We start from the raw sequence: 16,070 nt of genomic DNA on the forward strand, positions 1-16,070 counted from the left end.
TGCTTTACAACTGCAAAACCAACTTGTCCTCTTGGAACAAAATTGGGTCTACAGATAGTTGGAGAACAGACATCTTTTCTCTAGGAATGTAGCAGATGGATATAGAGTAGGACTAACTGAGGTCTTATTGCTACCAACAACACTTCTCTGACATAAGATTCAGAAGTCTTGCTCTGCTTAATGAACTATGCATAATGCAAGGGGAGGCTACATGAAATATGAAGTGATGGAATGAAACTTGGGAAGATGGAAATTTTAGCTGAGAAAGAGGGTCTGGGTTAAACAGTAAAATAAAAGTAAAATGGAGATGTTCATCAATCAGTATTTTCCCATGTCTATTCAGAAGTTGGTTGAGCTTCTGCACAGGCCTATAAGAATTTTGTAGTCAAATAAGATCTCACGCTAAAGAGATAGGTTACAGTTACATGGTGCTTCAAGGCATATGTGAACAACAAATTAGAACTGTTCTATATACTGTTTCCAGCAAGCAATATTAGTTTTCAGAACATCGCTTACCTCCTGTAGAGAAAGACCTGACATCCAAATTTTACATCCAACTAGATTATTTCAACACTACTATCATATTTATAGCTTGATAAGCTTACTTTAGCATTTCTAATTTATAACACAGGCAGTCTTCTAAATAATTCAGATTGAATGTTTGCACTTGCAAAGTGAAGAAAGTTGAAAGACTACAAAAAGAAAACCTACAGTCTTTTTCTAGACCTTCCAATTACACTTCCAGAAGGGTAAAGGGAAAAATAGATACCAAACTGACATTTGGATATATTAAACAGATTCAGTGCTACATTGGCACCTTTGGCTGGATCTCAAGAACAAAAGGAGAATCTATTGCCTTTGGAAGAGGGGCCAGGTCTCTCATGAAGACTATAAAGATGTAGTGAAGTTATGCAGGGAGAACATTAGGAGAGCCAAAGCACAGCCAGAGCTCAACTTGGCTACAGCTGTTAAGGATAATAAAAAATGTTTCTATAAATTCATTAACAACAAAAGGAGGATTAGGGAAAATTTTCTTCCTTAACTGGATGCAGAGGGAAACATGGTAACTAAGGATGAGGAAAAGGCTGAGGTGCTCAACGCCTACTTTGCCTCAGTCTTTAGCAGTGGAACTGGCTGTTCTCTGGACACCCAGCCTCATGAGCTGGGAGGTGGGGAGGGGAAGCAGATTGAGGTCAGCGCAGTTGAAGAGGAGGTGGTCACAGACCCACTACACCACTTGGGTGCACACAATTCTGTGTGACCAGATGGGTTACACCCAAGGGTGCTGAGAGAGTTGGCAGATGTGCTTGCCAAGCCGCTGTCCATGATTTACCTGAAGTCATGGCTAACTGGCGAGGTCCCATTGGACTGGAGGGTGGCAAATGTGACACCCGTCTACAAGAGAGGCAGAAAGGTGGATCCAGGAAACTATAGGCCTGTCAGTCTGACCTCGGTACCAGGGAAGGTCATGGAGCAGGTCATCTCGGGTGCCGTTAAAAGTCATATAATGGACAACCAGGGGATCAGGCCCAGTCAGCATGGGTTTATGAAAGGCAGGTCCTGCCTGACAAACCTGATCTCCTTCTATGACAAGATGACCCAACTATTGGACAAGGGAAAAGCTGTGGATATTATCTACCTGGATTTTCGAAAAGCATTTCACACAGTTCCCCATAGAATTTTCATAGAAAAACTGGCTGCTCATGTCCTGGTTGAGTGAACGGTCTGCTGGGTCAAGCACTGGCTGGCTGGACGGTCCCAGAGAGTGGTGGTCAGTGGAGATGAATCCAGCTGATGGCCGGTCACAAGTGGTGTTCCTCAGGGCTTGGTGTTGGGACCATTTCTGTTTAACATCTTTATTGATCATCTTGATAAGGACATAGAGTGTATCATTAGTAACTTTGCAGATGACAACAAGTTAAGCGGGAGTGTCGATCTGCATGAGGACAGGGAGGCTCTACAGAGAGATTTGAATAGATTGGATCTGTGGGCCAATGTTAATGGGATGAGCTTCAACAAGGCCAAGTGCCAGGTCCTGCACTTGGGCCACAACAACCCCCTGCATGGCTACAGGCTTGGGGAGGTGTGGCTGGAGAGCTGTCTGCAAGAGAAGGATCTGGGGGTTCTAACTGACAAGCAGCTGAACATGAGCCAGCAGTGTGCCCGGGTGGCCAAGAAAGCCAACGGCATCCTGGCTTGTATTAGAAATAGTGTGACCAGCAGAAGGAGGGAGGTGACAGTCCCCCTGTACTCTGCACTGGTGAGGCCACACCTGGAGTATTGGGTCCAGTTTTGGGCACCTCAATACGAGAGAGATCTCGAGGTGCTGGAGCGAGTGCAGAGGAGGGCAACAAAGCTGGTGAAGGGCCTGGAGAACAAATCCTATGAGGAGAGATTGAAGGAGCTGGGACTGTTCAGTTTGAGGAGGAGAAGGCTGAGGGGAGACCTCATCACTCTCTACAGCTACCTGAAAGGACATTGTAGAGAGGCTGGTGCTGGTCTCTTCTCACAGGTGATTAGTGACAGAACAAGAGGGAATGGCTTTAAACTGCAACCGGGGAGGTTTAGACTGGACATTAGGAAAAAAAATTTCACAGAAAGAGTGGTCAGACAGTGGAATAGGCTGCCCAGGGAGGTGGTGGAGTCACCATCCCTGGATGTGTTTAAAGGTTGTTTAGATGAGATGTTGGGGGATATGGTGTAGGGGAGAACTTTTCAGAGTAGGGTTGATGGTTGGACTCAATAATCCTGAGGGTCTTTTCCAACCTGAGTGATTCTGTGATTCTGACTGTGTGATCAACACGAGATTTAACGCCACAGTGTTAGTTGTGTCACTGCATAAGATGGCTAACAGTTTCCTAGTATGGAAATCTCGTATGGAAGCACTTATCTTGGAAGGTAAGTAAAATAGAAATAAATATTGTTTATGCCATTTTTCAGATGCTACTGTAGGTTTCTACTATTATTATTATTAGGTTCCAATTTATTTATTTATGAAACAGCACCATAGAATCACATTCTTTCTTACATTGTGTCCATCTCTCCAGTTGAGAGGAATCTTTTTTCTTTACTTTTGTGTCTTATTTCCCTTTATTTAGAGTACCACTAATGTGAAAACTCTGGTTTCTCTATGTAAAATTAAGCAAGGATTGATGAAAGTACTTTCACCCTGAATTTATAATGGGAGTTACAATAACCAGTTTCTTCACAATGTTGCAATATTTTTTTAAACAGTTTATAGCTAAAAGTACTGTAAAATCATTCATGTCAAAATTACAATAAAAAATGAAGCTGAAAAGTGCAGAAAGCAAGAATTTGAATTCACATGAAACTGTAATCCAAGATTAGGCCCTTTAGAAAACTGGGGGGGGCAAGGTTGGAAATTAACACTACAAACCAAAAAGTGTTATGAACTCTTCCCAGAGCTACAGGTAAATAGCATTAAATACAGCATTGCAGATAAATTATACTAATAATCAAATGTAAGCTGTTAATAACAATGTCAGACAGGACCATACTAGACATAGTGTGCTGTTGTTTACTAATATATTCCTACCAATCAGCCCATCATTAGTGAGTAAGACTTATACCTTCATAAACATATCTGGAAAGTTTTTCATTGGAATTTTGTTCTTAATTTCAGTTAGGAGCTACTCATGTTCTTAAGCAACACCTGTTCCTTACGAAAGTATTATGTTCTGAAATTTCCTATGTGTTCCTGTCACCTTGTAATAGCTCAATGATGAGAATCCCCATCAGGAGACCATGGGTTGGGTTCCAGTTTTGCTTTACTCAGATTAGCAATTTGCTGTTCCAGATATGAAACTGAAAAGCAAATATTGAAGCCCTACTTCAGTACATTCCTTCAGCCTCGGTTCTGTGGTGACCTTTCCTGTCTGTCAAACCATATTCAGTGTGAATATTCTAGTACAGAAGATGTCTTATTTTACAAATAGTAAATGAAATAATAATTCAGATATAAAAAATGCTAATTTCTGTTGATCATATTTTTGAAGTACAAAATAATACCTGTTTATTTTTAAATTATCTCTACTGCAATGAAGTTACATGGCAGCAAAATAATTAAATAAATACTTTTTCTTATACTGACATTCCATGAAAAGCATTTGACTAGAACTTTGTCTGTATTTTATAAATTAACTACTAGCATGGTTTTTAGAGCTACTATGGTGACTGAGAAAAAACAGAAATACACACTATTCCAGCCTGTCTTCAGTAAAAGATTAAGTTGTGGTCTCCCTTTGGGTTTTGCTCTTTTCTTACAGCAGGTCATCTTCAAACCTTAATTTTAGCCATTAGTAAAAAAATGCCGAAGAGACTCATTTGAGATGTAAACAAACAGAAATACATTACATATGAAAATGTAATCACTACATTTGGTCAAGTGCTTTCAAATAATTTAAATAGTCAAATCTATCAGCAATTTTTGCTCTCTTTTCTTCTGATGAATATATAGGCAAGAACCAATTTTTCTTCTGAGTAGATTTTTATTTTCAGAGTTCCCAATTAGAAAAGTATGTTGAAAGCTTTCTGACCTGTCATGTGTAGGAAATTATGTTATGAAGGAAAGAATACTTCCATAGCTTCAAGACATTCACGCTTACTGCAGTCAAAATATAACATGGCCTTCATAGTCTGTCTGACCTGTTTTGCAAATGACATCAGTTTATAAAATGTGCAGTTTTCAGAACTAACAAAGACTAGGTGTTCTTACTGACTCAAGGCTAAACTTCTAGGATCTTGTTATCATAATATAAAATGATACATTTGTCAACATATCTTTATGTAACACTTGTCATATGTTCTGAATTTTGGTACAATTTGAGGTAAAAATCTAATTCATTTGAGAAGAAACTACCTATAACATACATTAACTTTTTAATAATTTTCATTCTGTTTCAAAAGCTAAAGATATTTCTCAAACATTTACAATACTAACAGGAAGTTAATCTACAGCTCTCTTTTAGGGGGCTTTGTTCTTTTTTTACATAAGAGATATCTGGAAGTCTCATCAGGATGTAGAAATGATTTTCCTAGTAGTGTTAAGAAATTCTCATTTGAAATATGTATGCAACTGTTTGGACATACTGAGAAAGATCTAAGGAAATATTTCATAAAGGTATAATTTCTGGTGTGAACAGTCAAATTTTTAACTCCCTTGAATGCTGATACTGTGTTGGCTTAATAAAGACTCTCAGATAGTGGGTAGTAGGCAGCCTTGTGTGGCTTGCAAAATCAGTTTTGCTTTTTTGAGTTTTCAGTTAACATTGGCTTGGATCCTTGTGATTCTCCACTATATAGACTCCAGAGTGACATTCTTTCATATGTTGAAGGTCATCATCAAACACTGAGAACTGAAAAAAAAAAATTAAAAAAATTATGCATATGTAAAGTTACTTTACTAAGTCTTTTTGTTTTTTCTTTGTTTTGTTTTGGTGTTTGTTTTTTTTTTTTTTAATTAAAAGTTTGATGACTAGGAATGTAATACTTAAGCAGTCTTTAAATTAATATGAGCTACAAATGCTTGTGGTAAACAATGATTAAAATGTATGACTCAAAACTATAACTGCTGGGTTGGCTTTTTTGTAATTTACACATATCAACCAAACACAAAATTATGTGCTGTATGTAGCACAGCACCATACAATTACTGTCAGGAGTGACACCACTCAGTCTGCTGTGTGAAAAGGCTGGGCTTTGGCTTGGGGTTGTTGTTTTTTCTTTATTCTACTATAATAGCTGTGTTTATATATTAAACTGCCAGACTGTCTGATTAAGTTATTATTGTTGAGATTGCCTTCTTCGTAGCTAAATGTTTTTGGAATAGCTGGGGTGCTGGATTTGTTTTGTATCAGTATTGTTAGGGTTTTTTGTAATACCAAGAACAACAAAACCCCAACTCTTCATTTCTGATGTTCTTGAAGTATATTTGCATCACATGATGGGAAAAGTTTTTTGTATTTGCTGTATTGTTTGATCTTAAAAAAACATGAGAACATATTTCAGGCTGCTTGACTTGCACTGTTGCCATCCCCTAGTGTTGTCTTATGCTCCCCACAAAGTTTCTAACTCCCTACTTGATTTTTTTAATCTCATGTGAATACTAATGTGACTCATGTGAATAATGTTAGGTTCCTGGTAGAAAGATTAAACCTAGAGGTAAGCCATTTTAAGAAAGACCATTGAAAAAGTCTGATTTTATTTGAGTTCGCATAGAAATATAAAGAAATCTTTGAAAAATTTTTGAATAAACTTCATCATAACACAGACATATAAGATATAACATAGGGAAACAAAAAGCCTGAAAAATAGTTACAACCATTCTACCAAAGAAAGAGAGATTACAATTAAGTAATTTATGAAGTTAATTACGGAATAAGTTATTTAAAGAGTTTAGGTTGCTGTGTCCTTTCCAAGTAGTGATTTGCCAAATGAATTAATAGAGGTTATCATAGTCAACAAATGTAAGGTTCCCAAAATGTTTTTCTCTCATGGAAGTTTAACAAGCCCTTTTATCACAGAATCATAGAACACCAGGTTGGAACAGATCTCAGAATGGATTGTTTGGTCCAAACTTTCTTGGCAAAAGCATGATCTAGACAAGGCGGCCCAGTACCTTGTCCAGACAAATCTTAAAGTGTCCAGTGTTGGGGAATCTACCACTTTCCTGGGGAGATCATTCCAATGTCTGGTTCTTCTCATTGTGAAAAATTTTCCTCTTGTGTCCAATCGGAATCTCCCCAGAAGTAACTTGTACCCATTAGCCCTTGTCGTTTTCATGTAACTCCTTGTAAGAAAGGAGTCTCCATCTTCTCTGTAGCCACCCTTTAAATAGGGAACATGGTGATAAGGTCTCCCTCAATCCTTTTTTTCTCAAGGCGGAACAAGCCCAGTTCTCTCAGCCTTTCCTCAAACGGCAGGCTTCCCAGCCCCTTGATCATCTTTGTGGACCTTCTTTGGACCCTCTGCAGCCTGTCCACATCTTTTTTATATAGCAGGGACCAAAACTGAACTCATTATTCCAGGTTGGCCTGGCAAGCACTGAACAGAATGGGATAATGACTGCATCCTGTCGGCTTTCTTTGCAGCTGCATCACACTGTTCACTTGTATTGAGCTTGTCATCCACCAGGACACCCAGCTCCCTTTCCACAGAGCTGCTCCCCAGCCAGGTAAATCCCAGCCTGTGCTGCACTCCTGGATTATGTTTTCCCACGTGCAAGACCTTACACTTGTCCTTGCAGAACTTCTTAAGGTTCTTGTTGGCCCACTTTTCCAGTCTATCCAGGTCTTCCTGGATCATCAGAAACTTCATCAAGGTACACCTTATCTTGTCATTCAGACCACTTATGAAGATATTAAACAGTGTTGGGCCCAATATCAATCCCTGGGGGACCCCATTTGCTACAGGTTGCCAGTCTGAAAACGAGCTATTTACCACCACCCTTTGGGTGCGGCCTGTCAGGCAGTACCTCACCCACCGCACAGACCACTTGTCTACCCAGTAACGCATCAGTTTCTCTAGGAGAAGGCTGTGGGGAACTGTATGGAAAGCCTTGGAGAAATCCATGTAGATAATGTCTACTGCTCGTACCACATCAACCAAGCAGGTTACTTGGTCGTAGAAGGTGATCAGGTTTGTCAAGCACGATTTGCCCTTGGTGAATCTGTGCTGGCTTTTCCCAAAAATGTATTTCATTTGACTTTTGATAACCCTCAAGATTATTTGTTTCATAACTTTTCCAGGGACTGAAGCAAGACTGATAAGCCTATAATTTCCTGTATAATCCTTGAGGCCCTTCTTGTAGATGGGAGTGACATTGGCCTTTTTCCAGTCTTCTGGGACATCCCCCAATCTCCACAGCTTCTCAAAGATTAGGGAGACTGGCCTCACAATGAAATCAACTGACTCTCTTAACACCCTTGGATGGATAACATCAGGACCCACCAATTTGTAGGGGTCAAGCCCCTGTAATAGTTCTCATACCAACTCTTTTTTCACTGATGGTGGGACTGTGTTTACATGAACCTGGATTTTTGTTCCCATGGCCTGATCCCCAACAATGCTGGTAAAGATAGTGGTGAAGAAAGTGTTAAGAACTTTTGCCTTTTCAGCATTGTTGGTGACTAATTCAACTCTCCTGCTTAACAGCAGGATATTTTCCTTCCATTTCTGCTTGTTGTTTATGTACCCGAAGACCCCTTTCTTGCAGTTTTTGACATCTCTGGACAATTTCAAATTCAGCGGAGTTTTTGCTTTTCTAACTGCATCTCTGCACACCCTGGTAATGCCCTTGTAGTTCTCAATGGGTATTTGTCCATTTTTCCATCTCTGGTACTCTTCTCTTTTGGTTTTGAGTGGACTCAGAAGCAGTAAAGCCAAGAGGGTCTCTTGCTCCACATACTTCCCTTACCTTTAAAGGGATGATCTGGTTTTGTGCTTCCAGGAAAGCATTCTTGAAAAGCTCCCAGCACTCACTAGCTGCTTTATCCTCCATGGAAGCTTCCCATGGAATCTCTCCCAACTGAGCTCTGAGCAAGCTGAAGTTTGTTCTTCTAAAATCTAAAACCTTTGTCTTAGTACTACCCTTCAGCATGCTCAGCAGGATCCCAAACTCCCCAATATTGTGATCACTGCAGCCAGGCTATCATTAACTCACATACTGCAAAGCAGGTTTTCTTGATTTGTGAGCAGCAAATGCAGCAGTGCCTCATTCCTGGTTGGCACATCTAACATTTGTATGAGAGAGCAGTCATTTATGCACTTGAGGAACTTGAAGGATGACATGTGAGCTGCTGTATTGTTCTTCTAGCAGATGTCTGGGGTAAGATCCCCTTGGAGATGACCCCTCTGGTCCAGAGGCATTCGATAGGACTTCCACAATCACTATAGTTGACTTCTGCACATTCAAGGTTCTCCTTAACATATCCTTAACATACATCTCTTGGAAGATTAAAAAAATGGGTGAGGAGGAAAGGAGTAGAAAAAAGGGGAGGTTTAGTGTTTTGATAGATCAAATTTTGCTTGAACTCATCTTAATATAGTGGCTGTAGTTCTTTTGATTTCCATAAAAACAAGTGATCAATAATTAAAATAGACTAATTTATCCATATGTTTTTCTTACAAAGCATAGTTGTGTATAAACATAAATTAGTGGCACAACTATAACATATTGAATTATTTTGTTTAAAATAATATTAAAAAGTCTGTCTATCTCAAGTTTAGGAAGCAGTCACAGTGTGGTTGTTTGAAGTATATATTTCTTAGTACCTCAACAATTGATTTAAGAGAACAGCACATTTTCTGAAATATGAGAGCAAAGGGGGGGTTGATATTTCACAAGTATATAAAAACCTAGGTGATGCTGCCCATGTTAGATTGTGAAATAGCTGTCAAAAAGTCCTCTGTGAAACCTTATTCTGCAGGTGCTTGCTAAAATTAATATATCTCCTGTGTTCTTATATAAATAATATTCAATGGTGGATAAGAAATTAGCTGAATATACAAGGAGTTGATGTCTATATATGAACATAAAGAGCAGATATTCACAAAAACTAATAGTCAGTGAAACTACCATCCCTCACCTTTCTTGTTGTAAACCAGGTGGTCAGGATAGAACAGGAGTCTAACTTTGTTTGTCACCTTAGTATAATTTTTTATTTCTATCAGTTTACTGTTAAGGGATTCACTTTGAACAAGCTTGCCTGTCATTAAGCCTCATTTCTGCATTTCATATGTTATGGAAATAAAATATACCAAAATATACTTCAGATATTTTTGTAGTCTGTATTGGCTTTTAGATTTATTTTGTTTGTAGCATATCTGTTAACTTCCATGTTTTAATCTTTTGTTGATAGAAAGTGAGGAACAAAGTTTTTCCAGAATGTTTCTTTTTCTCTCTGTGATTTGAATGAGAGCCTTTCCTTTGGTAAGGACCATGCACCTTTCAATTATGTAGGAAAATTTATACATCTTTAGCAAAGCAGTTTAAGATAATAAAACCCTTGACACATTTATAAAAATAATTTGGTCCTTAACTTGACAGCTGTCCTCTAATGTAGTTTCTAAGAACATTTTGGTGACAACACAGTGAACAGAAATTATTTCTTTAATTGATCAGTGTGCAATCATGCAAAAACAAGCATCTGCCTAAATACAATTGAAAATATTTTAATTTTAAAAATTAAGAATAGTAATGATACAGTATGTTTCACACCAGCTGTATAAATTCAGTGACAGAGCTTCCTTGGCTGAACATTTAGGGGAAAACTGTGTTTTTCAGTGTGTTCTGAAAGTTGACAAATCCCAGTTCTGCCAGGTCAAGGCAAGAGTACAAAAATGGAGTGCTGCTAAGACAGAAGTACCATTAGCTCGTTCTTGTCTCTCAGGCTCTCCTCTCTTCTTGCTCTCTTCCCTCCCATTGTTCTCTCCACATCCCCACTCTCTTTCTCTTCCACCCTCCCTCTCTGTCTCTTTTCCTCTTTTCATTTTTTATATTTTTCAATACTGTGGATCACCAGCTTCAGTTTTGCTTTTTTCAAAGCAGCAGGAGAATCAGATTGTAAATCACAGAGTATCCAACATGGCTGAATTATCCCTGTTTATTTAAAGCTCATGCAGACCACAGAACACTGACCTATGAAGACTAGTTAGAATGGTTGGTTAAGTTCAATTTTTTTTGTCATTTTGACCTGCCCACATAAATATCATGGTCTGGCAAAAGGAAAAAATTGCATGCTATTTAATCTTCACCAGTGAAACCTTCAAGAATAGCACACTGTAAAATTTGACCAATGGAAGTTTGAGGAAAACATTGTAATTTAGATACATTACATAAAGATTTAGTTCTATGCTGCAAACATGAATAAAGCTATGTAAGTGAAAACACTCTGTGAAAAAATAATGGTTTTGACTTTGATATATGAAACTAGGCTGAAGGGGGGGATGTTTTTTGAATTATCTGTTAAAAAGTGTAGAAAAAGTTTGACATGTTATGAATGTAATGAATAAAGCAAGTTAGCAATTTTAAAGAATCTTAAAAGTTAAGATGGAAGAGTCTGTTAGAATAAGATCTTCCTTTTTGGAGGAAATAATTTAAAGAGGTTATTCACTTTTTAGTATTACCAAAGGATATATTTCTTTTTAGTATGAATAATGTCCATTGGTATGAAGAATAGTAATGTAATTTCTACTGGATTTTTTCCAAAAAATATTAACTAAATATTTTTTCTGTACAGTGTAATAGTATTCAAAAAATTAGTGGAGTTTACAAGTTAAAGCTATTTCATTACAGTATCTAGAGAGTTTTTTCTAAGAAACTAAGGAAATTGCATCTTCTAGACTTACATATTTGTTTTCTTGGATAAATTATTCTAAGTCAAAACTTTTAGAAGCTTTTCACTTAGGATAATTATATAAAAAAGCAAAATAATCCAAATAATAGCATGTAGATTTATGTGTATCTTATCTATTTAAATCTTGCCCCTTGTAATTCTGCATGAGACCTGGAATTATCTCAGGGGCTAATGAAGGGCAAAATACTCTGGCAGGAATGTTTCGGTGTGACAAGTATTGCTTATTTTTACCGCAGAGAATTAAAGTACCATTTTTATTTCTTGCCTGCAGTATTTTCCATAGCACTGTTGACTACTCCTGATTATCCTAGATTGTCTGACTGAAATGAGATATTTATTTGCTCGTTGGCTCAGAACCTCCAGCAGTGTTTTCCTTCTCTGAAATTGGCATTAATATTGCCCATTGGCTTTGATAATTAAATTGTACACCTGTTCAAAAATAAGCACCAGATTGTTAATGATTCTTGGCCATCACACTGTCTGTAGCTTTCCAACAATATTTCTCTTCAAATTATCAGAATATTTTTGTATTCCTCTAATCGTGACATGAACTATTCAAAGTGTTGCATGGCAATATATAGGTAAAAACTTAAGTATCTGTATTCTAAATCAATAACATCATAGCTGAAGTTGGAAACCTGCTGAAAAGAGGGTCATTCTTATTAAGGGATTTTTAATTAATCATCTCCTAATTACTCTTAATAGACATAATCCATTTTGGATATTTCTACAAAGCTGTAACGACTCTACAGATAACTATATCACTGGAGGTTAAATAATTCTAGTAAATTGAAATCCATCATATGATATTCCCTGAAAAAAAACCCTTGTCTAATATTTAAATAACTTACAATATTTAAAATTGCAGGTTATTGAGTAGCTATGAGAACAGCAGATGCAGAGAATAATTAAGAATAAACTATACCTTATAGAGATATTATTTCTTGCTACCTTTTCTCCGTAACAGATGTGATCATACACTATCACTGTTAACATATTAGAGCTTTATGAATAACTCTTTCTTGCATGTTCCTTTACTAAATGTGTTACTACAAGATTCATGAGCTTTGTGTTTCATGTAGGACATTTTCACCAGTTTAAGACTTCATTGAACCAATTGTTGAAGAAGCGAAGTACTAAAGGAACTAATACACTATATTAAAGCCTTACCCTCACTCTTGGATTTTATTATATTAGTATAGTCTGATACATACACTTCTAGAGACAAGGAGGGCAGAAAAAAGCATCACCAGACACTTTCTGGGTATTATACAAAATAAAGTGTTGTCTTCTGCTGGCATTCACTCTTTGCAAATATGAATTTCTTATACAGTTGAAATTTGTTTTTTCAAGTACTGCTTAAAAATTTATGATACTTCCCATATTTTAGAATTAATGTTTATTTCCTTGTAAACATAATTCCATCTTTCCTTCACAGCTAATTTTTTACCTGATTACTTGTGGTCTAGACAATCTCTAGAGCATGAAATCTTTTGCTCTCCCTAGCACCTCATCATGCCCAGTAGGGTCTCAGGTTGCTGGGCCTTCCAGACACAGAAGCAAAGGTGTGGAAGCATGTAAGCATGTCTATTCTGTTCCAAGGAGCCATCTGTGTAGTACTCTGAAGTGGGTTACTGCATCTGGCAGCACGGCTTTTCCTGGGATATGCCTTATTCTCACCTTGCAGAGCTAGAATCAAAATACCGGGCAGTTGAGCATTGTGTTCAATTGGGCCATCTTCATGATATATTCTAATAACTTCTGCTTAGACTACACATCTGCTGTATGGCCAAAGGCAAATTGATGACATAGTGCATGGTAACAGCACAGCCGGTAAGTCTTTCTCCATTCCCCATCTCCTTTTTATATGCCCAGACTGATCCCTACTGCCATACAAAGCACCAAGGACCTGTTCAGAGGGAATCTTACTTCTTTCTTCCTCCATTAAAGTCCCTATTTTTATCTTTTGTTCTGATTCAGCTTGTATTGCCTGTTTCAAGTTTCTGCAAGCTTCAAATGAATGTGAATAGAGAGAAAAAAAAAAACCTGTTCAGACCATCTGTATCATTAGACTGTATTCATCATGTTGGCCAAGAAATTTACAGCATAACTGGCACACTACTCATCTCTCATCTCTCTACAATGTCCCCAGAGGTTAATGTTTTAAGGAAAGGCTTGTCTGGTTGCATGCTGCAGCAGTCCAGGCTGCTTTCTGTTTTGGAGCTGTGCTTCACTTTACCTGAACTAAAAATCCTTCATGATCTGGAGAACAAATATAAATTCTGTACAGAGACACAAATGTAGAGTTGTAGGATGTGAAGCTGCAATATTGTTAATTGAATAGTTTCTAGCTTGCTTCCACAGTCCATGTGGATCTAGCCTTATGTTAATGTCACATTGCATATATTCCCATTTTTACGGATACAACTTCCAGAGAGAAAACTAATAAACCTTTACTGTGATATGGAAGGCTTCACATTATCTACTCTATGCAGCACAAACTATGCTGAACACTTATATATTTCTCTTTCCCTTGTTGCTGTCGCAACTATATCCATGTGGCCATACCGTCTGCGTTCGGATCTGTTCCATGCCTGTGGTGTCTCTTGAAGCCTATGAACTTACACCACATCCTGTTCCCTTTACTTAGATTGTGACATTTCTACCTAGAAACATTATATCCAAGGCCCCTCAGAACCTGTACTGGCTGTAATGTACCCTGGAATCAATCACATGCCGTTCAACTAATCCTGTCTCTAACATGTCTGATACATGTTTGAATGCCAGATCCCTCAGGTTTCCATCACATGCATTTAATAGTCTTCCCCACAGGAACATATCTTGCCTGTTACCATCTGAAAGGTCTTGAGGGCAAGACTTAGAAGAAGCAGGTAAGGACACTTGGTTTGTTCAGCTTGAAGAAGGCTGAGGGGAGATCTCATCACAGTCCATGCCTTCCTCAAGGGGAGCAGCAGAGAGGGGGGTCTGACCTCCTCTCTCTGGTGACCAGTGATAAGGCACAAGGAAATGACATGAAGCTGCACCAAGGGAAATTCTGACTGGACATTAGGAAAAGGTTCTTCACTGAGAGGGTGATCAGTCACTGGAACAGAGTCTCCAGGGAAGTGGTCACAGCACCAAACCTGTCAGAGTTCAAGGAGCATCTGGATGACACTCTTAGTCATATGATTTACTTTTAGGTACTCTTGTGAGGAGCAGGGAGTTAGACTTGATGATCCTTACGAGTCCTGTCTAAATTGAGATATTTCCTGAGTCTATGCGACATGATTATTGCTTCTAGGTGGTGAGATTAAGCCTTGGCAACAGGTCTTATTTGTTGGTTTCTTCCTATCCCTGCTGGGAGCATAGAAAAGCTTTGTCCTCTTTGCCCTGGTTCCTCATCAACTCAACCTATGTTAAGAGTTATGTTAACCTAGTGTTTTGTTCCACCACCTTATGTTGTTCAAACTTTCTTCTTGGTTTGGAAATGTGTCTTTGACAGCATTCTGAGGGCCTCCATGACACCCTCACAATGTTTCTTAGAAGCTTTCTTAATTATCCTTTGATATGGCTTTCCCTAGAGTGACCACTGACTCCAAGTTTTGTAACCCACTTACTGTGAAATAGCATGAAAACTTTTTGCTTGTAAAACTAAATGGATTCTATTTATTAGCACAAAATCAGTTTAAATGGACTGTGAATACAGCTAGTATTCCAGAAAAACTTTCTTAAACTTCCTTCAGTATTTTTCCTTCTGTAGTATAGGGTCTCTTGGCCTTTTATTTAGTCTACAGGCAGAATGGTGTCATCTGTGGCAGCAGATGTCCACACCCTCTCCAAAGATCTAGCTTGAAGACAAATAGAGAGAATAATATACATTCTTCCTTCTATCACAGGCAAAAGAAAAGGAAGTATGTGAGGGAAAATGAGTTTTCTTAATCTTATAAGTGGAAAAGCCAAACTTATCCACTGCTTCTGACATTTTGTAATTTAGCACAATAATTTGATACAAGGTCTGTATTGGTTATGATCCCTTTATTTCAATTGTCCAGAACTTTTGTCTGCATTATTGTCTAACACGGTGCTTCTCAACCTGTGGTCCAGGGACCCCTGAGGGGCTGAAATGTCATCTCAGAGGGTCCACAAAGGCTTAAAGGAGGGTGGGGGACATCCAGCCTGGAAACATTTGATCTGGCCTGCATCAAACACTGCATTTCCTTTTTCCACAGCCCCCTCCCCTCAAAGCTCCTCTCATACTCAAGCCCCTCTCCCCCCAACCCTGCCCTGAGGTGCACAAGAGGTAGTAGCACCCTCACTTTTGCCAGGTGACCCTCCATCGGCACTCAGAATCACCAGTAAATCCTTCCATCACTGGGATCTTCAGGGCTGGACTCTGTTAACAAGGATGAAGGTTATCTCCCAGTCCCTGTGCCACCCTTTGAGGTGCTTTAAATCTTGAATTAAGTCTTGGTGATCCGTAGCCACAAAAGGTATTTAAAGGGGGTCCATGATGAAGGAGAGGTTGAGAAACCCATATCTAACACATTAAGGACTAAAAAGGAAGTTGTTCTTCATGGTTAACATTTGATCCCTTTCAGAGCCTTTGTTACTTATATAGTAGGTAACATTGGAGGTGAACGTTATAGTAGGCACCATACAGTACGCGAACATTAAAGGGTTATTCATGCTGACACT

General features: G+C 38.4%; 1 protein-coding gene across 1 annotated transcript in view; it reads left to right on the forward strand.

Annotated features, from left to right (window-relative positions):
* CCDC102B (coiled-coil domain containing 102B) overlaps positions 1–16,070 on the forward strand; it is a 179,900-nt gene that overhangs the window by 141,056 nt on the left and 22,774 nt on the right. The gene's annotated exons all lie outside the window — the stretch shown is intronic.

This window comes from Athene noctua, chromosome 2 (genome assembly GCF_965140245.1).
Source record: "Athene noctua chromosome 2, bAthNoc1.hap1.1, whole genome shotgun sequence".
Taxonomy (NCBI): Eukaryota; Metazoa; Chordata; class Aves; order Strigiformes; family Strigidae; genus Athene; species Athene noctua.